At 39.9% G+C, this 20,624-nt stretch overlaps 1 long non-coding RNA gene across 1 annotated transcript in view; it reads right to left on the bottom strand.

Annotated features, from left to right (window-relative positions):
* LOC138116982 (uncharacterized) overlaps positions 1-19,917 on the bottom strand; it is a 157,583-nt gene extending 137,666 nt beyond the window's left edge. Inside the window, exon 1 of the long non-coding RNA XR_011154432.1 lies at positions 19,897-19,917. This is a non-coding gene — a long non-coding RNA (uncharacterized lncRNA). The remainder of the gene's footprint in view (positions 1-19,896) is intronic.
* Between the last annotated feature and the right edge of the window lie 707 nt (positions 19,918-20,624).

Raw genomic sequence — 20,624 nt, 5'->3', positions numbered from 1 at the left:
AAGTTCTTAGCCCAAGACCAAGGTAACAATGTTGAGCTCCAGGGATACTGTACGTACCATCCTTCCCACCAAACCTGGGGTCAGATAACCCAGTCTGGCTCCTGTTCAATGATCAGATGGCTCCAACATTTTTGGCTGTGTTTGAAAAATTCTTCCTGGAGGTTGAAGATTTCAATCTCAAAATGCCTCCTGCAAGGTTTGGTGATGCTGCTGGTAAATCACTTTGCTCTATGGCTCACTTAGAACATATCCCCTGTGGCTGTATAAAGCCATCTAACACCTAACAGGACACCAAGACAGAACAACATTGCCAGGGTTCTTCCACTTTTGTGTTTTGGGGTTCAGTTTTTTTGAAGGTCTTCTATCCCAATTCACTTCAGGATATTAGGAGAATACAACTCTCTGGAGTAAAAAGGGCAGATTTCAAATGATAGAGAATCTCTGCTGTCTATAGAACTTGCCCTGCCATTCAGTGTGCTGTTATATATTAAGATGTGTATTAAATTTAACTTTATGATTAGAAAGTAATTGAAGGATCAAAAAAGCAAAACTCCCCTTCAAGCTTTTTGCTTTTACTGCCATTTTCTGTCTTACTAAGCAATGTCTTTATCATGATGTCATTTCTTCTAGGGCAGTAATTGCAAAAAATGCAGAGATCATTTGTCTCCAGTAAAAGTTTGTAACAGGCACTTAACATTGGAACTTACCTTTACATTTTGATTATAAAAGAAAATGGTCCATATGGCATAAATATCCTGAAGTGAAATGGGAGTTCATGAATTTATAGCAAATGTGATAAGGGTAAAAAGACCTCAAGAGTAAATGCTGTGATAATGGTCTTTTAATAGACCTAAGAGGAAAACTGGCTAACTCTTACCAGAGCTGGGGAAATAAAGGCACAAATCAATGAGAAAAGTTGCCAGTTAAACAAAAAAGTATCCAGAGCAAAGTTCATATAATAAAATGATCTGCCTTCAAATGAAACTTACAAGACAAAATTCTTAGTGAGACAAACCTAAGAGCAATAAATTAGAGTACAAACAAAGATATCTGCACTGGTGGATGTTAAAAGCTTCTGTGTTTAGGCTTAATGACTGAAAGGGCACAAAACAGTTCACACAAGGGACTTGGAAAAATAAGAGGTAGGGATTTTTTTGTTTGTTTTAAAATCAATATAATTTTCTGCAAATACACTATGGAATTACTTCAATGTATGCAGAATTTAAATCTGTGTTCCTCAAGGTGTTAAAATATACATTTCTTAGGGAAATGCCTTGTGGCTTCAATTACTAAGTGATAAAAATACTTCTGAACTGATGGTCTGTGTTACTGGTTCTGGAGCCACATATTTATTTCTCTGCCACAGACTTAACTCAGGGAAAGAAATTAATTTCTGATTGGATACTACTGATAGTATTAAAACTTCATTTTTTTGTTAGCTCGAGAAATCTGTTATTAAAAATTCTCAGTTTTTTTCTCCAATCACCCTAACAGACCAACACCTCTATGTTATCACAATTCTGAAATCTCCTACTTATGCACCTTGAAACCTCAGCAGTTTAATCAAAACATTGTGCTCCAAATGGGCAGAAGATCTTTACACACTGAGCAAGACTCCCAGTGAAGTATTCTTTACAACACAACTTATGTGTAGGGATAATACTTAATGAAAAGGTTACACATGAAATAGAGCTAACAACATCTTGGATTTGAGATTAGTTTGATTTCATAACTACACTACCTGAAAAGCTTTGTGTCACACAAACAAATAGAGTGAAAACAGAATACTACAGAGAACAAGAGAACATCATCACTGCTTAGTGTAAAGTCACTAAAGGAAACACTTCTTGATGGCAGATGTCATGAGAAACAAAAGGAAGGCTCAAACACATGGCACTATACACCAAAATCCCAAAACAAGCATCCAAACATTTAAATATATGCAATTTGAAAAGTGTAATTTTTCTGACTAATTCAGTCAATAATTTTTTTTTTTTTTCTACTTTAAAAAAAAATTAGTCTCTAGAAGACAACACATGCACTGGTACCTGCATACACCTACTACAGATACCTCCTACAAAGTCCTCCACACTACACTCACTGACCATTTTCATGTCTATGAAATACTCTACTTTGAAAGCTATTGTGGTCACAAACCAAATCCTCATTGTCTAGTAAAGTGAGGCAGGAACAAGAGCTTTTTGTTGCAGAATTTAGATCCATTTTTCTGCATAATAAAATAATGCCATTACTTTTATTATTCTCTTTTCTATATTACCTACACAACTTTGTAAGACATGAAAAAGAGTGGGCAAGAAGTCAAAAAAATCAAACAACTTTACGTGCTGGTCAGTCCTAAAGACAGGCAAAAATCCCAGCCAGGTTAGTCACTTAAATTTCTCTTGCATGCAGCAGAATGTAGGTGGCAGAGCAGATGAGATGCTGGCCAGGACTACACAAAGCCAGACAAACTGCAGAAAAGAGGGAGTATAGACTTCTCCATGCTCAAATTCTGTTTTGTTTTAGGCAGAATTACATTCAACAAATCACATCATAAGAGAAAATGCAAGAGTTAACCATGTTTTCAAATGCTATGGTCAGGTTTAGAACACAGTGCACTCTATCAAGAAATATAAGTTCCTTCTGATGAAAATCAAATACAACTCCCCCACTTCCACATACCAAAAATGTGGCTGTTGACTAGGCAATCATTTTAAATTATTCTCTCACATCTGACTGTTAAAGCGCATGGAATGCTTATAGTTTTGTCTTGACACGTGCTAGAAAGCTTTTATTTTGTTTCTACTCTTCTTCTCCCCCATTTCTTCCAACAGCCATACTCTAAAAACACCAAAGTAGATCTGCAAACTTTTAGAGAGAATGGAGAGGAAAAGGGAAGTTTTCTGTTACGTGATCACTAGAGGTCCTGAAACAATAAAACCCAATGAGAGAATCTCTGCAAAATTAAATGCAGCTGCAATATAGTGACCAAGCAAAGGATTCAGGAGTTATTGCAGAAAAATCCCTAAAAGACCTCATCCTAATAAGCCACAGCACCTATAAGGAAGCTATTAAAGCCTCTGGATTACAGTGACAGTTGCAACTGAAACATGTAAAAGCAAAAATTCTACTTTTTAAAAAAACAAACAAACAACTAGACTTAAGCCAAAATATTGCACTGCAGATAATGAAAAAGTTTCTCAATTACCTATGAAGTAAAAGCATACGACTCAAATTCACCATCAGGCTTATAGGAGCCTCCACTGGATGGACCAGCAGCCCCCTGTGACCACGGGCAGCAGCTCCCTGGAGATGCCCCTGCCTTGGCTGCAGGTACTGCCTTTTCCTGGGTACCAGGAGGGTACAGGAAGGGGCAGAGCCCTCCTGGCAGAGCTGGGAAACCACCTGAACCAGCAGGAAAAGTTCACCAACCATGTCAACTTCTATGATTTATCTCCAAACCATATCAAGCCATTGCTGCACACGTGCTGAAAAAGAAAAGGAACTGAACAGCATAAAAGACACTTCTGAAGGGCCTTCTGAGAGCTGGTTTTGCTCAAGGGAGTACATTCATTGCCGCTCTAGCTTCTCTCCATCCCTCCTGTACTTGGACAGGACTGGCACTCCGGTGTCTCCCTATTCTACAGTACCACCTAGTGACAGTGACCAGGCCAGAGTCATCCCGATGTCACCTCTTGGTGGTGCAACTCCTGCACCAAATCCTGCGACTCCCACTATAACCATGTCTTTCCCAGCTTATTGCGAGTCTTGCAAAAGAACTGACATGATAGAAGATACAGCCTAAGAAAAATAAAATAATCCATGAGCTCAGCCACAAAGCAATTTCTGCCTGCCTGGAGAAGAGAGTATTCCAGTGAATGTTCAGGTGCAAAACACACCCTTTGTGAAACCAGCTGTAAAATGCAGCAATTAGTAAGGCACTGATGTTAATCTACTTCCACTACCTATCAGATAACCCTGCCACAGTGTCTCAGTTGTAAGATGAATACTGTTATGAAGGGGGAGTGAATCTAATAAACTGTGTCATTGATGAAGGTAGCTGGTTCCCAGAGCCTCTCTAAGCCTGCTCTCAGAGGCATTCCTGGGAGATCAAGGCAGGGAATAATTACTTCTAAGCACATCCCAGTATTCTCTTGTATATTGAATATAAATGCTCTTACCAGAGTGTTAAAATAGTGGCTATTACTGAGAGTTAAAGGGCTGTATTTGTTAAAAATACTTTAGATACTGTTCTTACAGAACAAAACAAATCCTTCATTTGTAGGTTGCCTTATCTCAGATTTACTGGGGAGATTGAGTGGAACAAAGATAATGAGTTTTCACAATGTCACAAAAGGTAAACAAAATCTAAAACTATAAAATTAAATCCAATACAACAAAAAGTTTTAACACCATTTTACAGAGAAAAAGAACCCTACATCAATATGTATTTAATAACTGCCTTTCTTATTTTCCAAAGTCATTATTCTGAATTCAGCTCGGAAAACAAAAGCTCAAATTCTCAACCAGAACTTTGAACATCTATCCCTAATTACAACACCAAATGCTACAACTTAGGTAAAAAACACACACAAGCCTTTCAGCAGGTTTTGGATCTGCTGTATTTGTTCAGGATGTAGACTGTAGAGCTTAAAGGCTTATTTTACACTATTAGAAGTTGTCATTTATGCCTAATGCAGAGAAAAAAATTTATGTGCAATATGTGGCTTAAAGATCCATATGGAAAGAATATTTGAAGGATAGCTGAAGGCAGTGGGCCAGAATTAGCAGTAGTTGAACTTTTTAATTGTTATTTGTTTAATAAAATTCAAACCATCTGGGCAGATAAAAAGTTTTTGAAATGAACTGATCAGCACCAATGCTGGACAATGACATCAGAATTTTCATCAAGAGACAGGTAAAACCATGATCTGTGCCAGAGCAACCTCTGCCTTCACCTATTTTGGGAGTTTTGGGGCAGCTGCTCTCAGTGGGACTGCAGGGAGGTAACATCAGGGCACTATGGCATGGACAAGACTTGACACCACAGTTCTTGTCATAAAGCAATGACACATCAGTGCTCTAGACTTTCATCTCCATGCTCTTTAAAACACATCACTTTCTTCAACAATATGGTATAAAGTTCTGTCAGAAATATCTAATAAAGGTCTGGGCCCTGAATAAGAAGTTTCAGTAAATGCTTGTCCACAGTTCTGACGTTAAATCATGTTCAAAACTACAGTACTGTCAAAAATTCTTGGTACCACTTAATTTGGTGGTCACTGCATTCAATGGAAGACCTGCTGTTGTCTTCAATTGAAGAAATGAGCAAAGTCAAATTAAGAGCTTTTGAAAACCCTACAAGCACACGTACTGGTCGGGGTTCCTGGTTTTAAACACCTGATTGGGCTCCATGAATTTAAGTATCAAAGCCCCAACCAAAGCTACTCTGCAGCACCATCTAGTGATGCTCTGTGGGCTCCACAATAAAACAGCGCTGCAAAGCTAATAGTGCCATTAATTGTACAATTTATGTGTATTAACTCATTGCGGGCAGCTCGCACCAATCACTTGAGAAGCATTTTAACCAAAAAGTTTAGCTATAGGCAAAAAAACCCCAAAAGCCTAATACCTAGTGATCATCATTAGAAAGGAATTTGGAGAAGGAGCTTACTTCATAATCCTTGGTTGTTAAGCCAAATAATAGTGTTGGCAACATTAACTCTAAGCAGAAGTAATGTATCCGTCATGTGGATTGGCTAAAGCAAGAGAAAGTTGTTTTGTTGCAATATTCAATTCACATTTATGTCAAATATTTGAAGAACAGTGTTAATCTAAAAACTTCCAGATTGCAGGTATGTTATCACTGTACCAGCAATCCCAGGAGCACAGAAAAAGGCATCACCCTCAAGACTTCTGCAGCTTTCTCCGTCAAGGAGGACTCAAAGCCATGTTTTAATTTGGGTGCTGGGGGGAAGCCTATTTCCACAATGAGGATTTTGCTATATAACAGCTCTTCTTACTGTTGGATTGACATCAGGCAGTCCTACCTCAGGGCAGTCTCTTAGTGACATGATTGCCTTCCTCCAGTAACAGACCTAGCAACTGGGACTAAAGAGAAATGGCTTTCTTCATGCTGCTTATTTTTCCTATGCAATTAAAAGATGCAAAAATCAGGTGGGATGTTTTGCTATTCAGGCACAGTACAAGAGATGCTTAGCAGAAAATTCCCCACTGTCTCTCTCCTGGTGTCCCTGATATCCCTACAAAGTCGGTCACACACTGCAGCTCCTCCAGATTTACTGAGTTCCTGATTACCCACACAAATACAGCCTCTGCACCTGCACTCTTGCTGCCTGGGGAGTGCTAATCTCAGCTTTGCTCCTGCATCCAGATGCCAGAAGTTGAGAAGGTGTTATTTGGGAATTCCCCTTCCCCACCCATCCTCAAATCCACTTGACACCACGTTTAGAAGGCACAAGAGTGAAGCAGAACAAGCAAGGAATTTCTCTGTTATAAAGATACAGAGAGAGAGCTGTGCTACAACTAAATAGGATCAACTGGTGAAGAGTGAAGAACACAAGGTTCAAAAGACTTGGGTTTTGTGTAGATAAATGATCAGAATCAGACAACACTTTTCACTGTTGTGATGCTCACAAGGGCTGCTGCACAAGCCAAACAAGTCAAGCATAAAGAGGTTAAATCAAGGGAGACTCACCAGAAAACCCCTCATTGTATTTCTGTTGTTCTACTTTTAGGAATGTCTTAATACATCTTATCAACTCTAGAAAGAAAAAACACATCAGGCTTAAAACACTTTGTAGGGGAAATTAGATAAACTTAATCACATTTAAACTCCTTATACAAGGGCTAAAATTACTGGAAATGCTGACCACACACCAATGCAGCCACACTCCCAGGCTATGTTGATTTTCATCCCAACTGCAAAATAGCAAACACAGAAAGATGTCTATTTAGAGGGCTTTTTAATTACATACTGCCATCTTGTACCCTACTGTAGATTAGAGAAATAACAGCCCAGTGCCCCTAAATCAGATGTTTTAGCAAGACGACACTAATTAATAGATGGGAGCAAGACAACCACTAATTAATCCTCAGAAATTATTCAGTGAAAAAGAAAGCAGAATAAATTTGCTAGAGAGAAAAGGCACTCTCCTTCCCTCGTACCTTTTGCCCCCTCCCAGAACAGGCTGGCAAAACCATCAATATGAGGCCAAAGGAGATACTGGGCTCCTGCTTTGTGCCACTGAGTTTCTAAGAACCCTCACTTTTTGGTTTACAATTGGCTGAACAGGCTGAAGGGAGAGACAGAAAAACAAAGAAAAAAATTGATTAATATTGGTTGATTGTATGAGTGAATAGTCCAGGTATTAATGAAATATAGCCCAACATAATGACTATTCAACAAAAACTTATATATGCCAACCACACCAAAAAAAAAATCAAATAAACTATGTAGATTTCACTTTATTTCATGTTGCAAGTTCTACCAACACTAAACGTGAGTGTGCAGAAACATGAAGCTCAGAGATCCTAACTGTGGCTCTTTCCCAGAGAATTTCCTGCCTTCTGGCTCTCAAAATAAATTGGCAACATATTAAAACACTGCAGTTTGTAGCCCTCCCAGAACAAGGTTAATTAAAACCAAAGGATAGTAGGGAAGTCCATCTTTCCCATCTGCCCAATTCAACCACGGGAAGCTTTGAACCTCTAGAGCAGCAGACCCCAGGTGCCACTGGGGGTGCCCCTCAAACCCCCATGGGGCACGGGGAGAGGCAGTGCCTCCCCCCAGCCCATGGGCAGCACAACAGGCAGGGACTCCCCAAGGGACACAGGGACACTGCAGGGAGCAGAGAAGCACCAGCTCCAGAAACTGTGAGAGGTGGAGGAGGATCAAATCAAGCAGCGAGACTCAGAAGGAAGCTCTACAAACTACCAAAATACCTGCACTGAGGGATCTCTTCCTCAGGCCAGAGTTAACAACCCCCTTCTCCTGCCCTCCCCACCAAGGTCACTGCAGCAGGGCTTCGTGTAAATACTAAATAACAGTAATATTCAACAAAATACTGAAGAGTCAAAAATCAAACCAGGAAATAAAAAAGGACCACTATGAAGGCAGAGTGATAAGGTCATTTTAAATCCCCTGTTTTCCCTCTCAGCATTTGCACTGGTGCAGAAGAACTGTATCACTGCAACACAACGTATTTATATAGCCAGAAGAAGCTTTGCACTATTTCCACTGCCTTCAGCCTCTAAAAGCTGGGGAAGGATACCTACAGTCATCTAAGCTTTCACTGGGATCTGGCTAAGCTCTCTGCCAGTCCATCTGAAGACCTAGATCCCATATGTACCCCAAGCCCTCAGCACCAGCTCCCTCAGTGGGATCAATGACAATCACCTCCATGAGCATCAAAACAAGTCTGACAGCCCTTTCTACCCAAAGGTCAACTGCAAGGAATATCAGGATCTTGAGGGATACAAGAAATGTGAATAAATAACTGTAATGGTCTAAAAACCCAAAAGTATATAGATCATTGGCAATGCTATGGCACAACTGCGAATAACACTGAAAAGTAAGTCTCCTGAATTTTTAGAAAGCTCAGCTGGTTTAGAACATAGTAAAATTGACTGAAAAAGGGGGTTTTCACTTACTTTTATGAATGTTGTTTTATAATGCATAGGTTTTGTCTTTGGACACAAAACGAATGTTCCTGTGTATATTTTTTCCTATTCCTAGTAGCATTTATTTAGTGGTGGTTTTATTCTCCCAATAAAGCATCCATTCACTCTTCCCTAGCAGCTGTCATCCAATTTATTCATCAGAATAACAGATCTGCATTTCAACAGTCATTTGTAGACAAGTTCCAGCACCAAGTTAAAATAGTATTTTAATAAAACCAAACTGCAGGACAACTTGGAGAGAACATAAAGGGACAAAAATCATTCCTAGGAGCAGAAAAAAAACTTTTGCCCCAGTTTCCTGCTGGCTCAAAACCAGATTTCCACCTCCAACTGAGCTCTTCACCAAACCAAGCAACCAGGAGATGAACATTCTCTGGATCTGCTGAAAGCTGAATACTGGGCTGAGAGCGTTGTAGAATGTTTCATAGGACAAATTTTCCCAGATTGTTGTCCCAGGTGGGACAACTTGAGCTTTTCTGGCCCTTTCTGCCCCAGCACTTTCAGAGCATTCCAGCCCCAGCTGCTGCTCCAGGCTGGCAGCTGGACCTGAGCCAACACACGGCACAAAGCAGCTCAAACCCCCTCTCCACTGCCTGTCCTCTCACCCCACTGCCAGACACAAGGACAGTGCCACTCCAGAGCTCAGCCACGGGCAGGGAGTGATTCAGAAGGGGCAGATAACACCTCATTTAAGTTATTTTTCTTTATCAGGCTCCCTGGAGTGACTGAATGGTGTAGAGAATGCTTTAAGCCTGGAGCATTGAAGAGGGTGAAAAGATTGAAGAAAAGCCACAAAAGTTTGTTTTCTCTAGGGAAAAATTTGTTGAATAATGAATTTAATGGGGAGATGACAACACCCAACTGTTCAGTTGAGGTCTGAACAGCATCTTTAATGAATAAAATATTAGCACTAGAAAGCACGTTTATACTCTCCTATAAGAGGGCTTATAAGCAAACCATAAACAAACTATGGCAACAAAAAGGCAACGTACTTGTAAATATTCATGACATTTTCCATTCCACTTATTTTCTTACTGAGATTATTCAAGGCCCAAATCCCTTTTTGAAGACAGTTGCATTAAAATAAAAAGGAGTAAAGGTACAAAGGTCATTCTCACCACACACAATCCTTCTTAATTATGAATTTATTATGTGATGTTCTTTTTATGAAAAAGGTAATGCCAGAATTAATTAGAATCCATGCACTTTAATCCACCACAAAAAATTAATTCATTGTACAAGTTCCTTTGGGATTGCCACCATCTCTAGATTTTCCTTTTTTTTTTTTTTAATGAGGCAGATATTTCCATATCATTGCAAATGATTACAGGAAATGCAAGCCACCATAATGAATCAGTTTATCAGGGAAGCAGCAGATAGCCTATGGATCACTGTAGGTGCAAGCTTCTGGTATAACTTGGTACCAAGACATTTCTACCTGCTTCAGAACAAATGATCACAACCAGTTTATGGCCATGGCTAACCCTGAACTGGACAGAATAACTACAGCAGCTACCAACACCTTATATACTCCCTAGATATTATAACCTCAGTAATTTTAACCGATTTACATTAATGACTACTTTATCTTGTATAATTTGCATATCAAGTATTTTTTCTTGATAATGCCTTTGCATTTCATTGTATTAGGCATACTGTTAAACTCATGCTATAAATGACTCAATTTATCTTGTCTTGCCAGCAGCTATTTGCAAGAATGCTAGTGATATTCAGTAAAGCCACTGCTGCACTTGCATTTCATATTTAGGAATCAATTTCAAACTGAGGAATACAACATTGTCCTAGATCAGCCAATCACCAGGGAGGATGAGGGGTGTTTAAGGAAAAATACCATTCCACAGGTTTGCACCAATGCTGCTTTGAAAATCCTCGTTTTATGAGAATGATATGTCAGAATTTTAAAGCCCTGTGCATTCTCTGAGGGATAGGTCAAAGCAATGCACTTTGCTTTCTCATGTACTGCAGTTTGAGTCATTGGCAACTGGTTTTTACAGCCCTACCACACTAAGCAGAGCTCTGGCAAGCAGCAATGACATGCAAAACACCTCCAAAGGGGACGGTGGGTGAAGAGGATTGATAGGAATTCCCTGGCAGTTACAAACTTCCTCTTGGATACTCAGCAAGAGAGGCGGAAGAACAGCTCAAAGCACAGAAAACCAAATAATCTGCAGATAAGTATCAAAGAATTTTATCAACACTGAAGTCATACTTCAGGGGAGCTCCATTGATTACAGCAAAGCCCACAGGTTTGAACAATTTTCAGAGGCTAGAGGCTGCAGTTAAAAGAGCTTTGTCATAACACTACAACCACCATAACCACAGTCATTTTCCATTCTTCAGACAGCAACAGCAGGGTGCTTTAGCTCAGGTGGAAGCACAAGAAAGGAGGTTTGTTTCACAGAGGGTTGCTTGGAGGTTTTTTTAGGGGGTGTGGTTCTTAGGTTTTGGCTATTGGGAGTTTTAAATTATTTTTTTGTAGGCCTTGAAACCTGTTTTTAAAAAGCACAAACCACTCTGGCACCTGACGATTAGCAAGAAAATTTCCCATCTTGGTGGTGTCAGCTGAGGCATGTCAGGGTCACAGCTGATGTCTCAAAAACTGAGACAGTGATGAAACAGTAAGACACATCACAAAATGGACTGGGGTCATGCCAACAATTTCTGGGAGCAAACATAATTTAGAATAGTTTGTTCTTAGAACACAAACCAGAAGCCAACCATCACAATACCACAAGAATTAATGTAACTTTTTTTAAAGTTATCAAAGCTCAAAGACTATTTCTGTCTATGTTTGCATGCTGGACACTCACATCACCTCAGAAGTGGATACTACTGCAGCCAATTTGATTCATGCATTCTCTGCTATAAACAGAAAAATAATCTGATTTTGTGGGATGCATATTCCAAATCTCCCACATTTTCAGTAATGCAAAAGGAAAAAAGGAGAGAGGGAGAAGCAGGATAAAAGGTTAAACACCACTACTTGTTGACAGGAAAAAAAGAAGCATTTTCATTAAACATTTAATTTTTGTATACTGAGCTTTTGAGGCAATTATGTTGAAAGATCAAGTCCTTCCCACGTTATACACCCAAGGAAGGCTTTCCCTTTCACAACAAAACTGTTTTCCAAGAAAACTGCTTAACAGGCAGCTCAGCTGCTCCCTTCAGCAGAGACAATCCCCACGGCCATTAAGGCAGGGAAATATCAGATACTGAAATCCTATCAAAACAATGCAGCTTGGGAGAGTTAAATTGCTTAGTGTATTTCAAGCCAGCAGCATGGAAAACATAAGCATATAGGGCACATCAGGGACTGCTTTTTAGGTGTTAGTACACTATTTGATAATGCATGTTTCTGAATTATTCCGTTAGAAACACACAGAGATGAAAAGTCTTGACAGTCACCAAGACATTTCAAAGCCATGTTTTCTTTCTTAAATAAGATAAATAAGCAAAGCCAAAGCTCTAATAAATTCAAAAGAATAATGCAGATCAAGTGACAATACATCATTAAAAACAACACATTTCTAATAGAACCTTGGTATTTTATGAAGACAGAGTTAGGGTGTTGTTTCCTTTTGTTTTAAAGACCTTGCTCTTTTACGAGTGCTTGTCCCTGCTTTACACTCTCTGGTCTGTACATAGGTGAGTGTTATTCCAGATCAAACAATGGCAGCTCCAGTTTCACTGGTTCCTAAATAAACTCCACTCCAAACCAACAATGGGCCAGCGTTCACTCCTTCCCACAAACAACAACTAAGAAGGTCTTTACATGAGGAGATAAATGAGTTTAATCCTTTTTAATATTCCTCATAAGCCACTAACCCCAAGTTTATTCAGCTACCTCAAGAGATTACTCGGTCCACAATACTGAAGCCCCAAGAGAGTGCAATCTGACATTGTTATTTTATTGAAGACACTGTTGTTCCTTTGTGCTGGAAGAAAGGTGCAATTCAAGAGTTTCAATGTGCACAGAGCTTTAAATAACGATACTGAAGATTGTCCTTTTCTGTCAGGCTTGTGAGTGTGTAGATCTCAAACTCCCAGCCACGTCTGCAGCACTAGTGCACTAATGAAGTTCACCACGCAGCAGCTTCTGGAAAGGAGTCAAACTCCTCCATGTCACAGTTGCAGTGACACAGCGTGAACAGCATCCCAGGACTTTCTCCATCCAAGTCAGTGGAAGGATCTGAACTCACACTTTTGTATACATATATTTCACCACCAGCTGGTGTCACCATGCACCTTAAATTTATGCCAGGTTATTTCATACTTATCTTGATCTCCAGCAAGACATATGTGAGAAAAGGTTAATGTTTAGAAATAAGCACTGACAACTGCACTAATACATACAATCATCTGCCTGGCCGAATCTTCATGTTTTTAAGGATCTGAATAAAGAAAGTTCCTGAAATAAAAAATTAAGACTTTTTGCTGCCTTTGTACATTATTATCTTCACCTTATTTAGTACGTTGTTTGCACCAACAGCAATCTCCACAAGAAGTCTGGTGTGGAGTCTTGTGTGAAGAAAAATTCACTTTACATACAGTTGGACCTATTGCTTATACTTGGAATCATAATTTTCTACTTCGGTGTGCACTGATTACTAACTTGTTTTTTGTGCAAGAGAGGTAAATGAAACCATTAGGAAGGAAGATAGGTTGGTTTGTTTTCTCAAACACTCAAATCCACATGGTAAGATGAATATCCTCCTAGGATACTTAAATAACTATCTGATGAAATCCTTAGAGCCATCAACAGTTTGTGAGAACTCAGGAGAGATGGCTACAGTGCAAAAGGTTAAACCTAAAGAATGGACAGTGTAGCATGTCTATGGAAGAGGAAGAGCTGGATAGTCAGAGAGAAATAGCAGAGCAAATAATGACTGGGTTTCACTGCGTTGAAGACGACAACAACGAAGGCCAAGAACAACAAGCAGGATTTATCACAAAGACATATCAAGTTAATCTAATCTCTTCCTACAGACAGGTAACACACTTCAGAAAAATAAAATAGCAGTAATTCTTTATCTACATCTTGACAAAAAAAAAAAAGTACAAAAAGTATTAGAATCATGGCATCAGAACAGCTTCCAAGAAATGCAGTGTACAGCAGTCTGCGTACATGACCAGCCTGTAGTGAAGATACTGCAATTTCCTACCAAAGAGAAAGGCCACACTGAAGGGAGTCAGCAGCAATGAATCCTTTGTGTCAGTCCTATCAAGTACCATAATGGCCTGGCTGATGAACTAAGGATTTTGATTATTCAGTTTACAAACTACCAAAGCAGGAAGGGTCAGGAAATAGATAGAACTCTCAGTAATTTTAAATTGGAGATGTCCTTTGGAAAACAGCATATGACCAAAAGGCCCAAGATTTCAGCACAAACAATCTGCCACTGCAATAAAATGGGCAATTTAGCATAAAGTGAAAACTGAGGCAATAAAAACCTGCTGCAGAGAACACTTTGCCTTTGTGTCCATGTTGAATCAGGACAATAGCAGCATTGCTAAATTGTGGCAAAAATCCTCAGAATAAGTAGTGAAGAGTATAAAAAGATAACATAGAAGGTTAACAGGGACTACAGGAAAAGCACAGGGAGTGCTATTTGATCCTGCTTCAGAGACAAGAGTGCTGTGTCAGAGAGGCCTAAAGGCCCCTTTCCAGCCCTGAAATACTTGGGCTTCATGTTTTGTTCCCTGCCATCCATCTAACAATCCTTTTTAATTTCTTACATCTTCTTCCCCCTCCAGTAGCCTTCTTGTTTCATCTTCAATACAAGTTTCACCACAGTTGTGAATTAGCATCTTTTTCATATTAGCATATCATTTTCAAGAAGCTCACCATTACTTTTCAAGTTAATCTACTCACTTCATTTATCTCTCATTAGAGGATCCTTAAGCATAACACCCACTGAGTTTCCAGTCTTTTGAAAACTCAAGCACAGCACAGCTACAAAGTCCAGCCTGCTGAGATCAGTCTTCCATATGATTTACCCAATATTAAGGATTTCGTTGCAGAAACCCAAATTTATCCTGTTGGGGTTTTGTTTGGGTTTCTATTTGGCTTGGTCCCCCTCCCTTCACTACTTCTGATAGTAGCAGCTACAGATAACAGAAGTTGTTCTGAGCATCTGGAGATTGAATGCTGCCCAGGCTTCTCGGCATCCAACCCCAAATCCTCATTTTGTCCCAAGAGACTAAAATAGCAGCTTGTGACATGGGGAAGTTTAGCAGGGCATTAGCAGTGAAGAATACGGATATACCCCAAAGAGTAACAGGTAGGGAAATGCAGCTTTCAATTACAGCTCACTGTAAAATCCACAAGTGCCAATTTCATGTTTTCTAAGTATTTTATTCCATTTCTTGTGCTCTGCTAGTTTCTGTTTAGAGCCACATAATCATTTTCATGTAAGACCACTTACACAATTTTAGTAAAAAAACCCTACTAATCAGCAGTAAAATTGGTTACAGGAAAAACATACCAGAGCCATAACCATAGACACAATGTTTTTACCCTTTTGTCATGTTAAGAGATCATTAGCATCAATTGTCACTTTATAATGAAGTAAAAAGCATCCTAAAAATTAGAAGGCAAATAAAATGAAAGCTTGTGGTCCTGGATATCAGAACTCTATTGATCATGAGTGTACTTTTAACTGCGTCTCCCTATTCACTAAATCCTTGAGAACATCTACTAATTATACTGTCTCAATGCAAAATTGCTGAAGCAGTTCAGCAATTACAAAGTATTTTTCTTTGTTTTAAGAAAAGTCTTCAGCATTTCTAGCATCTCATGAAGCTGAGATCAGATGCACTGAAAATCAGTCACCTAAAATACTAAGATGCTTCAAGACAGTTTTCCTGAAGCCTATAGAGCAGAGGAAATATTACAGCAAATGAGTAACACAGAGACAACAGTTTAACACTAATAAAACCACCTGAGTAGACAAAGTGAACAGCAGGGAAAAGATGAAGCTTCACCAAAAGGCATTCCTGATTGCTTAGCAAGTCCTGCCCAAATCAGACAGTCCCAGCATGGTCTGTGAATTCCAAAGGCTTGAACAATAGGGATCCCTGCTTTCACTGGCAAAAGTGGAATGGCATTACCGTTATAGGGGAGCTTAATGACCATAATCTCACGAGAATGCAAAATACTACCCAGGTTCTCCACTACTTTGTGTTTATTTATTACCAGTTCAAACACCACCATGTTCAGTTCCCCAGGTTTAAACAGCTATGCAGAGACTGCAACAAGAGAATAAAGACCATGGCATGTATTTTAGCAATCCCTATTACTGCACTCACAGCTATCTACTGTTAAGATCAAATCAATTCACCACTTTCTAGAAGTTGAGGCTTGTGAAGTATTGATCACTTTCACTGCCTACTGTACATTTAAATAATGTATCCTATGCTCAGGCCTCAGTAGAGGGCAGATCCCTTTGATACTTTATCATCTCTACAGCTATAGATTTTGCCATTATTGTATTTGCCTTGCGTTGCACAGGACTAGGACTGTGTTTTTGATTTATAGAACCAGACATGCAATTTATTCTACTGTTTGCTTCTTATAGTTGTTTAGGTGGGAGTAATACATAGAAGGAGATACTTGCCTAAGTCACTAATATCTTCTATTGAATCATATATATATTTCTTTAGAGAAAAACGACATCTGGCAATTTTTACAAAAAGGAAACAGTGCACACTGCAGAAACCAGCAGCATCACCAGGATCTGCTAAGGGTCATTAGTTATAGTTTTATACTCAAGACCCACGGAAGTCTTGACTGAAACTCAGAAATACTGACTTTCCTTAGGGCAACTGTCCTGCCTCTCAGAGTTTTATTAGTCCTGTTAAGGTAAACAGAGAGACAAAAAAGCAGAAAGACATTCTGCTAAGTTTAAAATCAGGGCTGGTGTTTCGTTTGATGCTGTCATCATGTGACGCATTTTCCCATTTTCCTGCTTCCCATCTCATGAAGATTGATTTTGTTTATACCTCCATATTAGCAGAACAAGAGCACAGGCAGGTATGAAATTTAACTGGAAAAACAATAGATAAGCTGGCCCTGCAGTAATAGCAAGATCACACAACATGCAGTTCTGCCCAGACTATGGCAGGGAAGTGCCATGTGCTTGTAAATGAGGTGCATAAAAATGCCTGTTTTCAGCTCATTTTTTAATTATGGAAGTTATCTTCAGGTGCCAGATAACAGAGCAAGATGCTTGTGATTCCCTTTACTAAACTGCCTGAGTAGCACCAAAGGACCACAGAGATCACAGCCCAGAACAAACTGCCAGATTTGTGGCAAGAAAACTTTGTCAGGCTTTTCATCTGCAGGAAACAGACACTTTTGTTATTCTATAAACATTTTTATTTCTGTCCAGGACAGTGGTGTTGTCAGACAGCTATCAGCTTTCCTCCTCTTAAAGAGCTCCCACAAAGCATCCCATTCCCAACTGCAGGCATCCTACACACAATACTTCTGGATCCTTCCCACTGGTTTATCTTTGTGTTACCACAGCTATCAGCTGCAGTGTTAGATCTCCTGTCAAATGGAGCACACAACTAGGAATCCCCAAGTGTAGTCCATAAAGCATAGTCCATGCTTCAAGGTTTTTTTTTTAAAGATACTTTAAAAAAAAAAAAATCACAGGAGCATTAAGTGACTGGAGTAAAAAAAGGCAATGAAATGACTAATAAGATAGGGCACCACTGAGTTTAGTATTTGTATTAAAAGTCAGTTAGTTTCCTTGTCCCATAGATATTCTCACCCTCACTGATGCAAATGAAAGATGTGTTTGAAAGATGTTAAGCAAAAGACTAGTGCAGCTGAAAAGACACTATAACATTGTACAGGCAACAAACCAAATCCATGCTTAGAAATTCTTTTGCGGAGCTCCAAACATCTCTACAAACAACAGTTTGCTTCATATGCCTGCAATTGATTCCTGCAAGTCCCACAGAATAAACTTTTGAAGGAGAAAAATAACATCTGAACAAGCTCTTAAAAAACAAACAAACAAGCCCACACCACAGAAAAGAAACCTTTTAAAAATACATGCATTCATTTCCAAATGATGTATAGCAAGTGTCCAATAGCAAAAATCCATATGAAGTGCTCAGAGGCTCCCATGTTCTCAGCATATAGCTCATTTTCAAGGAATCACAAGTGCACATCTTAAAAGCCTGGGGCTTCACAACTGTGTACCTTTTGTTGTTAACGTTTCCTTCAGTAAAAGTAATTCCTCTGGACACTTGCTCAAATGAGAAAAGCACACTTGGGAAAAAGCCTCTGCAGAGTTCTTCATGTTCACAGTTGAAAAGCTCTGTTAACTCCTGCTTTAGTCAGCAAAGAACTAAAAATGTCACTATTAAAAGAAAAAAATCTCTATAGAGTTAAGAGCCCAGCTAGGGAAAGCATTCCAGTCAACCCTGCAGTGAGGACATGCTTGTTTATTTACCTATTCCATCAAAACCAAGCACACTCTTTTCTACTATGTGAAGCTGAGGGTTACTGCTTCCAAATAATCCCTCTAAGAGATATTAACAGACAAATCTCCAGGTTGCAGCCCCTTGGGGACAAACATTTTTCACTGGTACAGCTGTTTTTGTGGGCACAGGAAGGAACACACTTTTACACCACTGAACTGCTCTGGAAGAATCAACCACTACAACATCCATTTCTGTATAGTTAAGGGCATAGTCATGGAAGATCAGCATCTAATAGATTTTTTTTTTTTTCCTATTCATAAAGTATCTTTTAGAATCAGAATATAAAATATTTGCGGGATGCTACCACAGTAACACATATTTGAAGAATTAATCTCCTCTTACATCATTCATCTCTATCCAGATTACCCAGATTTCCCCTTTCCCCACCCTAGGTCAGCAGCACTCAACTCAGCATTCTCAGAAGGGCCAGAAATAAAAAAAAAAAAAACCAAAACTAACCACACACATCTGCTAAGGTCTTGCTGCTAATTGGTGATTGGGGAATTGAGTCCAGCTGGTCCTCCAGACAGGAGGGAAACTGTATCTCCAAATTATATTAGAACGAGAGAGAAAGAATCAGTTACACCTGAAACCCAAGGCAGCAAGGCCAAAGATACACCATTAGCAGATGCATTCAACACAGCCTAAACTTACAGGCAGAGACAGGAATTTGTAAGCACAACCAAGAGCACTATTATTCAGTTTATAGAACAGGTATCTATTGAATTTGGCATTTAGAGATGCAAATCCCAGCTAAGTATAGTCATAAACACCACTGCTCACTTGCACTTAGTCAGGTGCTAACATTTACTAATTAACATCACCACCACCACCTGACTTCATTTAACATGAGCCTTCACAATTGTTACCATGACATGAGGCAATACTGAGCAGTGCCACCATGCAGCATTCAGTAAATAACACAGGTTCATTTTCCACAGCCCAGTTTTCTGTTGCCACCCCCCATGCAGCCACACACCTTGCTCAGCACTCAGATTGCAGCACCCAGAGTGCCCAGCCACACTGGGTACACACCTTCTGTCACTGGTGGTGCCTAATTAGATCACGGAAAATAGGGGCAGATGAAGTTTTAAAGTTGCAAACAGGAGGTTGCATTCCATAGCATCTCTCCTTTAGACAGCCATGCCCTGCCCCCATGACATGAAATGCTTCTCTGTCCGTAGTTCTTTCAGCAAAAAGGAAACTTTGGAACACTTTTTGCCTGTCTCTGCCTGTGCTGCTTTCCCACAGCACTGCTCACCTTGTGGCTCACCAGCGCACAAGACATAAAAACATCTTTTACAACAGAAATATTTCTGCCCCTCTGACGTTGACCTTTCAGTTGCTGTCTCAAGAGGACAGCAGTTTTTTAGAACAGAAATCACCACTTACTTTCTCACGTGGGTACCCAGCACCAGACCAGCAGTGAGAGCTCTGCTCCTCTGACTGTTCACACTCCGTTTGGGGAGATTCAGCAGGTGTGTGCCATGAAGTGACACCAGACGGGACCCAGTGAGTCCCCTGCCAGGAGCCAGCAAATCAACAGCCCCAGCAGGCTCAGCCTCAGCTCCTCTTTAGGACAGAGGAGGACCACCCCACCCCAAACACATCCCTCTTCTCAGAACAGTGCTCTATTTCAGCAAGACATCAAACAGCAACTGTAAAATTACTTACAGTTTCTCCTGAACAGGTCTCAGCACAGACTGCTCACCCAGCACAGCCCCTTCCCTTTAAACCCTCTGGTCCCACAGGTGCTGCCAATCCCAATCTGGTGATTGGGGAATTGGCTCCAGCTGCTGCTTCCCTGCCCTGTGACTGGACCCCTTTCCCCCACCCTAGGGGGCACAGCAAGGTGTGGCAGCACCCTCACAATTTCCCCAGCACTTTCAAAGGCCATGACCAGAGCCAAGCAGCTCTTGTGCAATAATATATTTAGGCACAGACAGAGCACAAACTTGGTCTGATATCAACCTTTGTCACTCACAAATTCCCACTGATAGTATAGATGTTTGCTCCTGTGTGGGCTGGCAGGTGCTATGAGCCTCCAGGTAGTATTTAAATACTGAATTTAATATACATATATAAGATGCTTTTACTTATGAAGATCTAACAACTACCTCTGCCTATAATACGGAAATGTATCTCTCAATGCCATGTATGTATCTGTTACTCTTGCCTTCATTACCAAGTCTCATCTCTCAGATTCTGATCTGCTAAGACCCCCAAACAGAAGACAAACCAAATTCGGGACTGAAGTCCAGAAGTACATCTCCTTCATTCACTGCTCAGGAATGCTCAAGAGGAACGTCTCTGGATTTGGGGACCAACTTAGCCTAGTTTCCTCTGACAAGCTCTGTTTACAGCATTCAAGTTCCCAGAATTTACTAGAAAAAAAAAAACAA

The sequence above is a fragment of the Aphelocoma coerulescens genome, chromosome 11 (assembly GCF_041296385.1).
Source record: "Aphelocoma coerulescens isolate FSJ_1873_10779 chromosome 11, UR_Acoe_1.0, whole genome shotgun sequence".
In the NCBI taxonomy this organism is placed as follows: Eukaryota; Metazoa; Chordata; class Aves; order Passeriformes; family Corvidae; genus Aphelocoma; species Aphelocoma coerulescens.
The sequence above is the reverse complement of the archived record's forward strand: the minus strand, read 5'-3'. Positions and strand labels throughout refer to the sequence as shown.